The sequence below is a fragment of the Phaenicophaeus curvirostris genome, chromosome 3 (assembly GCF_032191515.1).
Source record: "Phaenicophaeus curvirostris isolate KB17595 chromosome 3, BPBGC_Pcur_1.0, whole genome shotgun sequence".
Classification (NCBI taxonomy): domain Eukaryota; kingdom Metazoa; phylum Chordata; class Aves; order Cuculiformes; family Cuculidae; genus Phaenicophaeus; species Phaenicophaeus curvirostris.
In genome coordinates, this window is record NC_091394.1 from 58,557,700 (window position 1) to 58,574,973 (window position 17,274).

Below are 17,274 nucleotides of genomic sequence, written 5' to 3' on the forward strand. Positions count from 1 at the left end.
AGTGATTCTGCAAGCTTATGTGAAGAATGAGAATTAGTACAGAATTTTCCTTACTCCTAGTGTTAGCCATTTAGAGCATTTCCTCCTTCCTGATTGACTATTTTCCCCTCAGCACTAGGATATGGTTCAAATCAAGCCTAGAAGATAGAGATGGAAGAAATGCCACAAGTTTGCCTTGCAAATGTGGTTTCAAATGTGGGAAGATAAATAGGAGCTTATTCAAATTCCTCAGTTCATTAAAATGAATTTGGAAGTCTCAGGAGGATGAGTCTTCTTTATGACTTCTGGCATTCCTTGTGCCTAGTTAAGGTCCACCCACTGCAAACGTAGGCCAGATTCCTAGAGTGCTGGAATGTGTTTCATCGGCTTCCAGGCCTGCTTGATATACTGAAGTCCAAGAGTGGGAAAAAACAATGTTGAAAGCCAGCTAAATGGAGGGGTTTTTACTGGCTTGTTCAAGGTTGGGTTTTGGATTTGGGTTTTTTTATTTGTTTAGTTTTCATTTTAAATTGCAAAGACTAGTTTCACTTCTTTTAATCTGTTCTTCTTTTAGACCAAGTGGTCTAAGCCTAGCTATGGCAATTTATACTAAGCACCAGATTCAACCCTGTACAGGAATGATGTGTAGCAGATGCATATACAACTGGACGGGGGATTGTAGCATAGGAAAGGTACAATGGATGCCATTCAGAACAAGGAAGTAGCACATGAACCTGGGAAACATAAGGGGAACTACATGCTGCAAGATGGGCTGGTTAAAAAAGAAACCTGTGGCTTGTTCTTGCTTTTGGCTGAACTTCCTAGATTTACTATTACAGTGGGTTTAGCTGGGAGAGCTTTTACTGACATTGCCTCAGTCCTTTGCCTTCATTTCCCTGGAAGGGTTTTGTTGAATCTTGGTCAGCATCTGGGAAAAAAAAAGTTAGGTCACAAGCATGCAGACTCCTCTAGAGTGTCCAACAGACGTATAATAGTGTAGTATAGCGTGTGAGACCATATATATATATATACACACACACATATATACGTGCATGCATATATGCGTGTGCATGTAACTAAAATCCTCAGTCTGTCCCATTTTATTGATCTGACCCAATATATAAAGGAAGCTAGAGGTCTCAGTTCCAATGATTCCAGTAAGATTTGGGCCTCTGCCAATGATTTCTGGGAAGTAGGATGTTTCAGCATTCTGTTAAGATGTAGCTATAATGTGCTTCTAACTTAAGGTAATGTGGAGCCAAGTTTAATCAGACACACATTAGTGAATGGATTTTGCTTTCCAAATAATGAAATTCTGCTTGGACCACTCAGTACAAGATAAGAAAATCACAGCAGATGCTACTAAAGCAAAGGTGGGAGTTGAGGGCAGAGACTGCCAAGAAATGGTAAATGTATTTTGCAGAAAATCCACAGATTTTTTGTCAGTGTCTCTTTCTTTGCGTGCTATCTCTCTGCAACTAATTTCCCCCTAGGAAGTTGTAAGGTCACATTAACCTGTATGTTCAAACCATGTGGACAGGAAGGGAAAAAAAAAAGATAAAACCACATTTGTGGAAATACTTAAGCAGTCCTTGCAAAAGGAAATCCTTGGCACAGGAACAGTTTTTCTGCAGACTTTTTCAACTTAATTTCAAAAGCAAATTAAAAGAGTGAATGATGGTCTTTTTCTCGACCCAGAGTTTCAGTGCTTCACAAGTATATCATGACAGTCTGCAGTTTGTTTTAGAACATGGAGAACAATATGGAAGAAAGAATCACAGGTCCTTAGAAGCAGCACAGATCATTAGCGTGTTTTACAAGGAAAATAAGTATTCTTCTGTAGAGATTGTTTTTGGTCATTTTGCTTTCATGTCCGTCTTGACAAGCACAAGATGCAAAAAAACCAATGTATGAAAAGAAACATTCAGAAGTATACCTCAATACCTGGATGTTTTTCTCTTCCTATCAACTGATTTGTAACACAAAACAAGAGCTTTAACTCTGCATTAATAAAATAAAGTAAAAATAAAAAATTGCAGTGCATTGAATTAAACAATGCACAGAGAGATTTTAATTGCCGTTATGTGCTTCGTATAAGTTAGTTATTAAGCAGACGGGTTTCTCTGGAGTACAGTTAGCCATATTTGACCATCATGGCAGCCAAAATGAATTTAGATACCTACATTTCAAATGTTAGTAAAAGGTAGGGGGTTTCTAATTGGAAAAAGAATCAAGGTATGCCCAGGGGAAATTTGGCAAGGCAAAACTGCATCCTTGGTGTCACCAAGGTCTTTCCAGGCTGAGGCTGCCTTGCCATAGCAGTGGGACTCCTTCCAAGTCCTGGGTGATGTGGTCCTACCTTCATCCTGCCTTTAATGGTCCATGGCTTCCTATTATCTTGCCTCTACCTGTGGTTCTGGTGCTCTGGAACTGTTTGATCAGGATAATATGACAGAACACTAACCAAAATTAAATGAAAAAACCCAAGGATAGTTCTCGACTTGCATAACACATTTGAAACAGCTCAGCACAGATTCAGCCGTGTGCTGGAGCTCGCATGAAGGACTGAGTGGGTTTGCGCAGCCAGGATGTATGGAAGGTGGGAGTCAACAGATAGATCAATGTAGACTTCCATATAGCCATGACTTCAACAGCTTTTTTGAAACGGCCTTCAAAGCACAGAGTCAAATTTGTCTGTGTCTCTGTAGGTGCAAATTGCAGACACAAGTAAATGTGAGCAGAGAAATAGAGGACAATAGCAGGAACATTATAATTATCTTCTTGCATGAAGAGATGCTTTGAGGGAGCAAAGAAATGCTGCCAGAAGCAAACTTGTCAAAGACCTTAGAAAAACAATAGAATCAAACACCCTTGGAACTGAGACAATCATCTTAAAAAGGTGCTTCACTTCCTTCCAGTGGTTTTTTCAAAGACCAGTTCTCAAACTTAATTAGCATTCCTAAGACATAAAAGACCTTCTCTGACATGGAAAATCATAGGAGATGTAGAAAGCAAATGCGTTACCTTAGCTACCTGTTTGGGGTGACATTTTAAATACAGAAAATAAAGCTGGCAGAATTATAGTGACCTTTCAGCCTGAACAAATAAAATAACATCTGCCAAATCTAAATGGCTGCCTCTAGCTGTAGGAAACGATATGCACCTTTGAACACTAATACACAGGTCTTTGGTAGAGCTACCTCTAGCAATCACTCCTAGACCTAAACAATTTATTTCCCAGCAGAGTGTAGAAGGCTGAAAATTCCAGGAATATGGTGCAAGTGTCAAGGAACACATAGGGACCAGTCATGGCTGTGGGTGTGAAGAAGCCATCTGCATAGCCTTATGCCCTCTTAACTTATCACTAGTTCATTTTCTTTGGAACACCCAGGAGGAGCTGTTGAGTTTATCCCTGTATGTTTGCTTTACCGCTCCTATAAGTGCACATTTATGTGCACAGAAGCTGTCTTCTGAGTTATATTGCCTCTGGAAACTGAGAGCATATATATGACCTGGGAGCCATTAGCAACCAGATAGCCTACTGTAGGAAGGAAACTGGTCTAAAAAGGGAAAGCTTCTCTTTAGAATGCTCTCCATCTGAGAAAAATAAAAGTCCTGTGAAAATTACTTTTTCCTGGTTCCCCAAGTTATTTTACCTTCTAGTCTCAGCTATATCAGCAGAGACAGCAAATTCTAAATTGTGTTCTTGAAAAGCTGAGAAGAGTAGTTCATAGCTTTTGTTACCTCCTTTATCAGATACACTTTCACGTCTATCCAGCTTCACCTCAAATACTCCATAAATTCATGGAAAACTCAGTTCTGCATGTGAGTGACTGGGATCCGTGGAGGAAGGAAATGTCTTGAGCACACAGGTATTTTACCTAGCTAACAATGAAGGCATGAAGGCCTCATGATTTGCAACCATAATTAGACAAAAATACTGAATTTCTTAATGGTTTCCAAAGGTTAAAGGAAGTTCATGCAATTTGCTGTCTGGATTAATACATATGGTTTTCAATTTAAGCAAATAATGCCTAACAGACATACAATTATTATTATTAAGAGTAGTATTTTTAGCACTATGTATAACTTCAAGTGGACTTAGGATGTTCAGAACATTTCTATTCACTGTACAGAGCTAGGAAGACATGTATCGTATATTCTTTGAAGAAAACATAATCTATAAAGTCTAGGCCAAGAATCAGACTTGCAGCAGGTGGAATTTTGGAGATGCGGTGTCAGTCTGAACAAGTAATTCCAGCTCTGGCATCTGCCATGTGTCTGAGGGATTTTCAGTGGCAGGAACAAGTACTTAAAAGAGCAATCTGCTTGCTATACAGATACCAGAATTGCATTTTTTTAATATTTAATTTACTTGTAAGCTTTGATTTTTTTCACCAATGCTGTACCTATAAACCCGACAATAAACTCTGTGATACTGATTTCTTCTTATTTTCAGTATTAACCTTGCACAATGAAATGACTGACCTGGTAGGTGCGAGGAGAGCAATGGATATTTTCTACTTAGACTTCAGCAGGGCTTTTGACACTGTCTACCAGAAGATCCTCATAGAGAGCCTGATGAAGTATGGCCTGGAGAAGCAGTCAGTGAGATAGATTGGAAACTGGCTGAACAGTTGGAGCTCAAAGGACTGTGACAGTGGCATGAAAGCTAGCTGGAGACCAGTATCTAGCAGTATACCCCACAGGTCAATGCTGGCTCTGCTTCTGGCCCCTCTACTCAGCAGAGGCGAGACTACACCTGGAGTGCTGTGACCTGTTCTGGGCTCTCCAGTACAAGAGAGATGTAGAGCTACAGGAGAGAGTCCACCAGAAGGCCAGAAAGACGATTAAGGTGCTGGAGCATCCCTCATTGGAGGGAAGGCTGAGAGAGCTGGAACTATTTAAAGCAGAGAAGAGATGACTCGGGGACAACCTTATATACCTCAAAGGAGGCTGCAAAGAGGGCAGTGCCAGATTCCTTTCAGTAGTGCTCAGTGACAGGACTAGAGGCAATAAGCACAAACTTAAACCACTGGAGGTTCCTGCTGAACATCAGGAAGCACTTTTTGAATGTGAAGGTGACCAAGCACTGGCACTGGTTGCTCAGGGAGGTTGTGGAGTCTCCATCTTTGGAGGTATTAAAAAAATGTCTGAACATGCTCCTAGGCAACTGGCTCTAGGTAATGGTCCAGCTTGAGCAGGGGTGTTGGAACAGATGACCTGCAGAGGCCCCTTCCAACTTCAGCCATTCTGTGATTCCAATTGTAATGGAAGGCTGAAGCAGATCACCCTAAGTTTTCCAGTCTCAGTTGACATACTGTGGCCAAAGTAGGGTTTAAAGATATCCTTCAGAGCTCTTTTAGTCTACAGTGTGTTTAGAGGAACCAGTGCTGGGAAATCTTTCCTGCTCAGGCGCAAAATGATAGTGTCATATGCTTTTTGGGGAGCAAGCGTTCCCTCCACAAGTCCCAAATGAGCTTTCCGACATTTCTCCACTCACTCTGGTGAGGAGCAGATGGCCCTATGCCACGTGGCAACCCCCTGTCCAGTTTACCCTCTTAATAGCACTCTTGTGCCACATCAGGTACTTAATTATACTGATTTTCAGGGTGGTAATGAATTCAGACTCAAAACTTAAAGTGTTGCTCTTTGTTTATAAACATACATCCAACAGTTTGGGACTTAACTGCACATAGATTTTGTGTTTGTTTAGTTATATTTGTAGCATTTCAACAGTATAGTCTTCCAAGTTTTTCAAGTCTTCTATCAGATGTTATATCCTTCTTTACTGGATTTAGATGCCTATACTGCAGGGGAATGACAAGCTGATATATATGCATCTGTATACAATTATGCAAATATGATTGTATTTTGTGCTGCAAAAGTTTACTGATCTTACAACTAAAAATAATGTTAAAAAACATTCATAGGCCAAACCTTAGCTAAATTTTTTCAGACCTTCAGGTGAAGGCTAATTCAGTGCTACTGGCTTATTTAAGTTTACCTTAAATTGGCTGCTTATCAGTCCTAAACCAAAGCAAGCCACGTATAACCCAAGAGTTTAAGTGTGTAAATCAACCACTTTAAATTCTTGTTTTTAATTAAATGGAAGTAACTGCCCATGCAGACTTAACTCATATGGATCATACAGATTTTTCTGAAGTAATTTTTTTTTCTTAAACAGACTTTTCATTGCAGTTGCTGCTGTTGCACATGGATTAATCTTTTCTGAGCTAATAGACAGCATGTAAGATCTGTACAAGGTTCTGACACCCCTGACTATTTTGTGCTGCCTCTTTCAATGACCAGTGCGATCGTCTCCTCCTTAGGTGTCCTTCTCAAAATATAGTATAGAAGAGATTGATGTGGTCAGGTCTCTTTTCTCCAGTTCATCCAGGGAATCCCTGCCACAGCAAAAAATTATTCTCCATTCTTTTTGCTTGCCTGTGTTATCTCTGCCTTCTTTTCTGAATAACTTCACAAACAAAATGGCCTTTGAATCCAGTCAGCCTTGGTATTTGTTATAAATTTTTATATCAGCTATTCCTTGAAGCATTTGTTCTCATAGGCATTTTACCATCCTTCAGTCTTTCTTGAGTTTTGAGCTATATTTTATGTTGGAACTAATGTTGGAATTGAGAATTCCAGTTAGACTAAAACCTGTAGATCTCAAATGACCAAAGTTTGTTTTCAAGTCCTAAGTGTAACTGCTGTCTTCCTAGCGCATATTCTTTAGTCCTTTGGTTCGTGTGTAGCTGCCAATGTGTCACCTCTTATTTTCTTTCGTCTTTTTCTATAACATATTGATAAGGGGACAAACAGGGAAGTCTGTAAGTTGGCAAAAAAATCCACTAGATTCTTCAAGGTCTTTTTTCTCACTGATGTCCTTTGGATTTGGCCTGTGGGAATTGATGCAATTTTCCGTGGAACTTTTCTTCTAGGCAAAACCCAAGCCGGAAACTTTATTCCAAAGATTTCTGAGTACTTCATTTGCAAAGAATGCAGGTATAGTGCATGGTGCAATGTTCAGCTTGGTATTCAGGGCCATTTCTTTGTGAAATGCTGTTCAGCACTACTAATACTATTAGCTGGCAAATTTGTTTTGGAATTGAATCTTTTATAAAATTCTTCAAGCAGGCAACATTTAAAGTACATTCTCCATTAGTCAGGACCACTTATAAGTACCAACAGGAAGATAGCCTGAATTCCTGTTAAATAACACTGACAGCCATTTGAATATCACATAAAGATCACACGAACACTGTCTGTCCATATCTTAATGAGTGACTAATCCTACATTGCTTCCTGAATGCTTATAGATTGCTCCATCCAAACAATGAGCATTCAACTTATTATGAGTTTTATATCGGAGGATTAGCTAATAGCTTTCCCTGAGTACTTCAAAAGAAAAAGCTGAAGCATAGATTGACATATAAATAGGATGAATAAAAAGTTATTTACAACATAGATATTTCTAAACAGAATTCTCAGTTGTGTATTTTCTCAGAGCCAGAACGAGCAGGCAGGTTCTATAAAAGCTCTTATAAACAATTTGGAAGGTTTTTTTGGAGGAAGGAAGGGGAAGGTTAGCAATAGTTCATTTTTACTGGTTAGTGGAGTCGGCTAGCTCCTGCTGATTCACAGTGTGAGATGGCGTGCTAGGCCCCCAGAGTGGCACAACCCAGATTCATCCTGGCACACACCAGTGGTCATGAAAGAAAGATGTTTATATGGAAGGAAACACGTTACGTTTTCTCTGTGGGGATAAAATATAGCCTCTACCCTAGCCATTCTGATTCTTTAGTATTTGTACTGCTGCTGCTTCTCTTGATTTCTGTGAAAGATACTGCAGGCATTTTTTTTCTTTCATGTACCAAGGAAATCACGACTGCCTGCTTTTGTTCTGTGGGAGCTGACACTGGAAAGCTGCTTATTCTGCAGGCAGCTTCATCAGCTTAATTCATCAAAGACATCAGAGAAAGCAACAAACAACATGGGTTCTTGTGAATAATGACATGAAGGTATTCTCTCTTCCAGATGCTGAGTTTGACTATGAGTTTGAGAGCTCACCACTGAAGAATTCCCTAACAAAGCTAGCTGTGAACTGGCACAGAAGTGCTCAGGGCTATTTACCCCACTAGCTGCTCTGGTGCTCCACCTTCATGTTGAACCCTCCTTGTGGAATGTTCAGATTAGTTCAAATAGCCCACATCCCTCAGGAAATGATCTGAGAGAAGGATGTTGGGAGACACTCAGCTCCCCTGATGGGGCTGGAGCGTCTCCATGAGTGCAGGTTGAATAATAAAGAGTGACAGCCAGGAAAGGAGCCTGTCTCCGGACTGCAAGGTTTCCAGCCATTTGTACTGATTTCTAGTGTGCTGTTATATGCTCTGCTTCTGTGGAAACTAATGTATAGTAAGGTAGGCAAAAGGTTCTTGATGACTTATCCTGGTCTTACACTTATGTGGTGATGGGATGCTGCCCAGCTGCTTCTCCAGAGTTCTGGGAAGTACACCTGGTACCCTAAGCTGTGAAGAAGCCAGAGGCACTGTTCTCCAGCTGTGTCCATTTCTTAACTCTACAAGTGGTCCTGCCTTCAAGTGCAAATAGGTGGTTGGGAGAAAGATGCATCTTCCTCACTAGTCTCACAAGGCGGGTTCTTGGGACCATTTCCAAGGACTGTCATCATAATTCTGTCAGGAGCTGGTGAAGTAAGGATGCCTATGATAATGATTATATTCCTGTGACAACTGCATGGTACAGATCCTTGGCCATAACTAATTGCCTTTTCAGGGAATGCCTGAAGGTCCCTGGGGGATTCTGTGCTCTTATGCTCCCCAATTCTTCTTGATATTTCGAGACTGAGACACAGAGGCAAACCAGGATTCAGTTCCCAGTGTGCTTTGGGATGACTAACAGGCAGATAGGCTTAGAACCAAATGAAAATATGACATGGAGAGAGTAAGGGAGAAGAGGAGGAAGATATTCTGTATAAACCACTAGTGGCTGGGATCTCAGCTCTTGCTCAGAGGACAGAAACAGGTGTCTACTTGGGCACCCTCGAAAGGCTGTAAGGCTGCAGGAAGAAAAAACAAAAGGAGAGATTCAAACAGCAGACTGTGAATCAGGATTTTAACTTAGTTCTTCGGAGTGCCCTGGCATTTTTCCATAAAGCCATGTTTATCTAACAGTTTCAGTTGAGTGCTGTTGCTTCATGAAGCCCGTATGGACCTTTGCAACATGACAAGAAAGCTCTCGGCTTCTCAGAGGACACAACACAGGGCAGATCTCTGCTCTCTCAGGAAGCTGCTCGCCCCTGGGGGTCTGATCTCACACAGGTATCACTTCCAGGGCTACAGCTTCAGTGATACGTAAGAAACTTCAGCGTTCCCCACAGGTGGAAACCAAGGGCCCAAAGCCCAAAGCAATTTCATCAGCTTTTGATGAAGCAGCGGCTGTGGTTAAAGAGTATGCAGGTGTGTGGTGCCATAAAGGAAAATGAAAGCACAGTAGATTTTTTTAGTTGTGCTGCTGAATATGTGTAAATGCCCTTGTCCCCAGCTGAAATAGGAAAGGCAGCTGTCATGTAGCTGCAATGGCAATGTCTGGTGAAGAAACTCTAAGATACAAAGCTATGCACAGCTGCAACATGTTCTGAATATATTTTTTTTTCATTTCCCTTCTTCATTCTCCTTTTAATTCTAGCTCATAGGTGACAGTGCAAAAAATGCACTGATGTTTACTCCTGAGAAGTATCGCAGCAGCATCTTGAGGAGCTGTGGCCAATGGCTGTATCACACCCCATGACAAGGTTAAGCCATCCCTGTCACTGGCAGTGACACCATCAGCTGCCTGCCCGATGGGTTCGTGGCCGCCGAGCTCCATTCGCCCCTGGGCCCCAGCACTATAGAGGGCAAAGCTGACACAAAGATGAGCACCACAGACATAGCAGAGACAGCCTGGTAGCACGGGGAATCACAGGCCAGTCAACATGCCACAGAGCCGCCAGACTGACAGGGAGTGCTGGGAAGCAAGTACATATTGGAAATGCCTGAGTTTTGAAAACAGAAACAAGGAAATGATTAAACTAAATGGCAAACTTGTAGGGGCATTTCTGTTCCATGTGGCAGCATGTGGTGGGTAAAGTGTGGGGGTATCACCTTGATGTGCATAGGCAGGCAGTTTGCTGTTGCTCTCATCTGAATCTGCAGGTTGCAGAGAAGAGGAAGGGACAGTAGAATGCTGTAAAGCTAGAGGGGTGCTGGCCATGAGCACCCCAGAATTCATGCAATTCAGTGGCTGCATCTCTCTTCCAGTCAAGGAGATTTGCTTCCTGGAGGGTGCCTTTGCCTCATGCAGAGTTGAATCTGATGGTAGCCTGAGCAGCCATGCCCCACAGGTGCAGGGGGCTCCTAGAGGAGAAGGGGGCACCAGGGATTTCTTTAGACCATCTTGCCTGCTCCTATTTAAACTTGTACCCAGTCCTACTTGGTCCTACTGTCTCCCTACACCAGTGGTTCACGTGCTGGAGGTCCCAAGTTTGACCATGTCTAGAATGAAAGGAAAGTGCTGGGGATGTCTAGTTTCATTTGGGGAATTCACATAGTATCTAAATTGAGATGGCCATAAAAATATAGATGACCATAAAATGCTGCTGTAACATGACTCGTGGCCATTTGGGACAGATCACCCAGTCGAGGAAGATGCTGGGAAATGCTTTGTAGGTCATAATGAAAAAAAAAGTAATAATTTTGTTTATGATCATAAAACACCTTGCTTTTTATTAAAGTAAAGGGCAGATTTCTCTGATATCTTAAATCCTGCAAGGAAAAATTAAATACAAGAAGTTGAGTTGTTTGGGGTTTTTTTATCTTTGTAATGGAAGTATATTCTGGAAGTGTCTTTTAACATCTCTTATGATTAAATATTCCCTAGAGAGATCTGTCCTCACATGCATCTCATCTCAGTGACACAGATGAGGATGCTGCACTCATAATTTAAACTAAATTAAGCCCAGGCTTCTGACTGCTGGTAAATTGCCAGAAACGTGCTTGGTTGGACAAGCTTCGGTCACTGCTGTGCTACGCACTGCATTTCAGTTTCCTTTTTCACATTAAATCTTAATGTTCCCATCAAAAAATAATATGATTGGAAAATGAAAAATTGGCTTCTTGTTCCTTCCTAGAAAAAGGAATTAAAACTGAAGGGATTTGTCCCTTTCTTCTGAACAAAAAGAATAAGCGTTAGTATGTACTGATAAGGAAGTAAGTGTCTTGCTAAAGAAACTTTATGTTTTTAAAATATTCAGGCACACCTAATAAAAAGGCACATAAGAAGCAAAATAGAACAATCTGTTGTTATTTAACACAGCAAATACTGTTGAGATACAAATACAATTAAGTTTTCTCTGGTAACTAGGCAACAGAAGAAAATAACACTTATCTGAATTGCTGTTTATTGTACTGTTTTTCAGCTCTGCAGTACTGTTTTTTGTTCTCCACACCTCAAACACAGAAAAAACAACTGTTTAGGGTATGGCTAAATTGTTTAATATACTGTTTGATACAGGGGCAAATTAGACATCCAAATAAATGCCTAGAACTGTTACAACTAGCTATTAATGACTTTTGATCTTTTAGCAAATGTTTCAGAAGCTTATGTAACATAAGCAAATGTCCTCTACTGACTTAGGCAATTATAATAAATATGGGCTATATGAGGCATGAAATCAGAACATTTTCATTTTTCCAAAGAATGCAAATGTTCTCTCATTCATATGTATCATCCTAAAGACTTTTAGACTGAGCACATGGTAGCAATGTAGTCCTTGACACTTCTAAATGGGAGACTTTTTTCTAGAGCTGTGCATATTATCATCAGATGGATGGTTTCATTAAGGTGAAAATCTGTAGCAAGAAATGCTCACAGCCATAGTCAGACTGGACTTGCATATGTCTCTGTGCTTGCGTGTGCACATACTTGAAAAGCAACTGAACAAAACTATTCCTAACCTCCAACATCTTAATTTGTAGCTACAGATTTGCAATAAATTACGGGGCTGGAAGAAAGGCAGTAAGGGCAAAGACAGACTTTGGGATGGAAAGCCTAGGGGAGCTTGGAAGTCTGGATGACATTGATTGAGCCAAAATATGTGCAGCAAGAATAGTTCAGTCCTACATGCATGGGAACAACACATCCACCAGCAACCAGGATTCATTTTCTTGGTCCCACTTAGTATAAACCTCAGCTCTCTGTACTAAAAAGAATAATGTCTGTGAAGCACAAAGGAGCAGCTTCTGAAATAATTTTGTAGGGAGAAGTAATGGGCATAAATGACATCCAGCTACTATAAAGCAGATTGGGTAAAAACCCAAGCTCTGTTAAATTACTGAGGAAAGGATCTTCAGTTTCAGTGATACCAGGATATTCACTGAAGACCTTTTATGTAATAAAAGAGTAGATGAACTGTAGTCAGGTTGGAAACCTTTAGCCCAGGTGATAGTGGCATCTCAACTCTCTCTTTCAGAATATCTGACTCTGAGGAATTGCCTTCTGTTTACAAAGCATTTTGGGGGCCTCAATGCCGACTTTGTACTGGAGCGAGAGCTGGGGAGAAGACTTTTTATCCACAAATTCAGGACGCAATATTGCATCCCTAACAACAAGGAAGAAAGGAGCGACATTACTCTGTGTGCAAGAAAAGAGCAGCTCACCCTATCATAAGCTTATGAAATCTCACCTGGGTTTGAGTTTGCTCAGTAAAAGCTATACCTTGCTCCTGAAGGAAGGTATTAGGCTGGTCAGCTGCCAGTTCCTGGGGAAAGAACCCTGTGAGTTCATTTACATTCATCCCAGTTAATCAATTAATGTTTGTAAAGCACTTCAAAATTGAAAACCACTCCTATAAATATTTGGCATTATCATATAATTACACTACCACATCTCAATTAAATGCAATATTGGCCAGGCTTTAATCATGTCATTTAAGTATCAGCAGAAGTATTTTGAATGTAGGTATCTCAGTCTATTCTGACCCTCCTTATGACTGGTAAATAAACCTGAAGCAAAATGAGGACTCTCAATTTTGGACCCACTGTCTGATCAGAATGAATGTCTTTTTCCCTAGAACAGAAACACTTTTTTTCCACAACTGCAAATATGGGTAATTTTTTCCTTCTATTTGTCTTGCATCTTGAACTTTTCTTATGGGCAGCACAAAGACTAACCTACTTTTCAGTTTGCCTTCCCTTATTAATATAATGAAAAAAGAATGTTATTTGTGCTCTTGCCTCGGATTTATATCCTTCAGGGTTATGTTTTATCACTGTTCTGTATACTGTATATGTGATATACTGAAATAAATTAAAACAATTAAATGCTGAAGCATTCTCCATTTCCTCCATAGGCTAAAAAAAGACATTAAGAATTAAATTACAACAGATTATGTATGTTGTCATCTGATTATCAGCAATATAGGAAGAGTTGCTTCCTACTCCATTATCTTCATTTTGAATAGTAAGCTTGTTTATATAAGTATCAACAACCCAAGCAGTAGTCTGGCATCCAAAAAAAAAGGAATAATAAGATTTGATATAATTTTTAAAGAGTATAATACAATTTATAGTCTTCTAACTGTAAGATCTTTAGGAAACTCAGTTACATCTAAGCTTTTATCCACAAACATAAGAGCTATGAAATTCTGGATTTCTGGGAGCAGGTGGAGTTTTTTATTTGTTTTTTTTACTTTTCTAATGAAATCAGAAATTTTAATGGACTGTCTCCATTTACTAGATAAGGTAGTTACTTTACTGGATGGCAATATTGTTACCATATTTGCCATTCCTCCTTTTTTGTCTTCTTCCTCTGATGCTCTGACTCTCACTTCTTCACTTGTTGTGGCTTCTTTTCATGTCAGTTAAATGCTTTTTGGGGAAATGGATAAGCAGGTTTTGTGTGTTTGTACAGCACCTGCACAAGACTGTAGTTGAGGCTTCTAGATGCAATCACAACCAAAATAATAACATTTCCATCTGCTCTTTTGGGCTCATTGGCATCAGTTCACCCTGTGTTGAACTTAAGATGATACGGAGCTGTTCTTCTTCCTGTGTCTTTCTGGAATAAACATGTAAGAGCCACAATGTAGGCTCACAGAAAAATGTGAATTTCCACTACCAAAATTATACCAGAAGACTAAAATATAGAAAATCTTCAAGACAGGAGCTACCTCTGGCTGTGTCTGTATAGCATTTACTGATGATAGGACTCCAGTGAGGGTGTCTAAGGTGCAATTACATAATGCATATATATAAAATGGAATGTGTCATTACTGCAGTGTTAATCTATATTTGGAAACTAGAACAAGAAAATTACTTTCTCCCATTCTTTATTTATTTCACTATAGAAAAAAAATGTCTTTGATATATGAAGCATTTTATGAGACCATCTTTTTATTTTAATAACTGCTAATTTGCACACCTAACATCAGTTGCTGGTGCAATTAATTGTGGATGCAAATGAGAATGTTTAGCTGTCTAATCACCTGATTGTGCCTATAAATCAGTGGCAGTAACTATGTGTGTAAATGCTCATTTCAGCCCGCAATTAATTTGGTCAAAATTGATAGGACAGAAAAAAATACCACCCTAGGCTGAAATTTGGTCCCTGGTATGTAAAATGAGAAAGTATCTTCCTCCTCTGCTTCTTGTGTCTAAATTGCAGTGAGCTAAGTAGACAAAGAACAATGATTCCCCAGTCACCAATAACTCACTGCCAGTATTTCACAATAAAGTGCAATGGGAGAGGAAATATTTCCGTAAGGGTTCATTAATCACAACAGATTTGCTATGCACAACCACTCTGCAGAGCAGGTAAAGAACCCTAGGGTACGTTGCCTGGCGCAGCATGTCATTTTCGTAATAGGAAGAGCAGTTTTTGCACAAATGCTGTAGAACTGAAGTTGCAGATGGTTCCACTGGCAGAGCTAAAGCCTCCTGGCACAACCTCCAGCAGCCAAAGCTACTTTGGGTATTTATAGCAAGAGCTAGTGATACCTCAAAAGAAGAATGCTGAAGACACTGTCTGCCTCTCTGTGTGCAATATTGCCAGACGTGCCCCTTGACAGGACATGTGAGGCAGGCCAAACAAACCTCACCCAAAAACCAAACTGCAGAAAGAAATCCTAGTCTTACCTGTCCCTGTTGTGCTGCAGGATACTAATGAGAGGCCTAGGAACAATTAAACTGATTGTGACTGAGAACCTGAGGGTCCAATAAACTCCATTAGCAGAACTGCACAGCAAAAGATGTCTTTCCAGCTCAGTGGCTTCTTTCAGATCTGGGCAGCAGGCCATTTCACTTTACCCAACCCCGAGGACACCATAGAGTCCCTGTTATCCCATCATACTCTAACCATCTAGACCTGCTCAGTATTTTCCATGAGAAGCAAGGTTGGTGTCTTGTTTACTGCACCTCTGTGGTTTCAGTCTCTGAGTAGTTGCTGCTTCACTCCCACATGGGATTTTTATAGAATTCAAAGCCACCTAGTGTGATTTTAATTTAAATATGAATTTAATGTGTTTTCCTTTTATATTGTTATGATGTGCATTGTCAAGAGAAATGCTGCAGGCTCAGATCTGGCCTCTCAGCTTTTTCCCTGTATTACGTCCTGGCTTTGTTTGATGCAGATTCCTGAGAAAAGCTGTTGCTTTGTGGTGGCATGTGCATTGGGTATAAGGGCTCATTTTTGGTACGATCACAGTGGTTGTTCTTCAAAGGGGCAGCTGGTTCTTGGTCTGTTCACCAGTCAGAGGCCAAAAGTATCATCAGCAGAAGATACCTCCAGAATTACAACTGAAAAGAAAAGGGATGAAAGGTTGCATGCAGCCTCTGTGAAAAGACATTCCATAATCCACCATGCTCCACCAGTTATGAAAAGGGTTTTAAGCCAAGAACTTATGAAAAGGAAGAGAATAATTAATTGTTATCTTAATAAATGAAAACTATTCACATTGGAAATGGTTAATATTTACTAAAATTATTCTCAGTAAAAAAATATGATCTCACTTTTAAAAAAAAGTGAGCTGAAAACTAATTAAAAAGATCATAAGGAAAAGGTTTGAGGATGAAGATGTAAAAGCAACTTTGAGAAAGAGACACAGACATCCACAACAGTTAGTAGCCCAATAGGGCTGTCAGAAAACAAGAGACACAAATGCAAGACAATGTTTTCATCTTCACAATTTTGCATGAAGTGAGATTGTTTTTTCAGCCAGCCTCAATTTGTTTTGAACTAAAACTTAAGGGAGAGTGGGGGGAGAGACTAGTATCTCTTGCAAGAAATAACTGATAGCTGACCAAAATAACAGCAGACCAAAGGCCACCCAGACTTGTCACTGTGCTGTCACACAGGCATCTCATGGAAGACTGCAGTAAGCTCTGAAAGGGTCACAAAAAGCATCACAGTGGATGGGTGGTTTGGCCATCAGAAAACACCTCTTGCTTCCTAGAACCACTTATCACTCCTGCACCAACTGAAATTCATTTAATTGGTTTGTCACCAGGTGCTTTTGCCCCTGCTTGCACAGTCCACCAGAGCTGTCTCACCATTACTTCTCTCATCTGCTGGTTAATGCTGCCAGCAGCAGTAGCCTGTTGGGCTCCTGGATCCTGCTTCTTCTTACTGCTGCTGCTGCTCAGAAGCTATTCTAGTGAATCACTTTCAATCACCAAGGGAACCCACAGCTAGAACTCTGCTCCTTCTAAAATAGGAACTCACAGCTACATCTTCTTTCCTCCTAAAATAATCCAACTATGAGAAAATGCACTATATACTTGACAGTATCTGAAATATGACATTCAGTGCATTAAACAGGTGGAAAAGCAGGACAATGAGCTTAGCTGCAGCAGGGCCTCAGGCTAAGACCATCCCAGGCTTGTACTGCAGGTGGTCTTCCAAGTCCACATAGAGCCACGCAGGAAGGAGTTCAGTTCTTTGCAGGTTCTGAGTAGAAACCATTGCAGAGTCAGCTTTTTTTGCCACTCATTATTTGAAAAATAATACTTATAAATCTTTCTGAGGGAGGATGTGTAATCAACACATCTCCCTTATATTTCACTTCAGAAAACTAATTTCTTGAAAGGAAGACTATTTAACAAGAAGTAATGCAAGTCAGTTTAGTTTACTTATCATATCAACCATTATAAATTGCAATACGATAATTCTTTTAAGTAAATGCTCGTTATTTTTAGGTACATTGAAAAAACATTGGTTATATTCGAGCAGAATTGTTACCTG

General features: G+C 40.2%; 1 protein-coding gene and 1 pseudogene across 1 annotated transcript in view; one reads left to right on the forward strand and one right to left on the reverse strand.

Moving 5' to 3' along the window:
• The window catches only part of LOC138718476 (small ribosomal subunit protein mS31 pseudogene), a 62,950-nt pseudogene extending 53,083 nt beyond the window's left edge, over positions 1-9,867 (reverse strand).
• The window catches only part of XKR4 (XK related 4), a 228,285-nt gene that overhangs the window by 130,212 nt on the left and 80,799 nt on the right, over positions 1-17,274 (forward strand). The window lies entirely within an intron of this gene.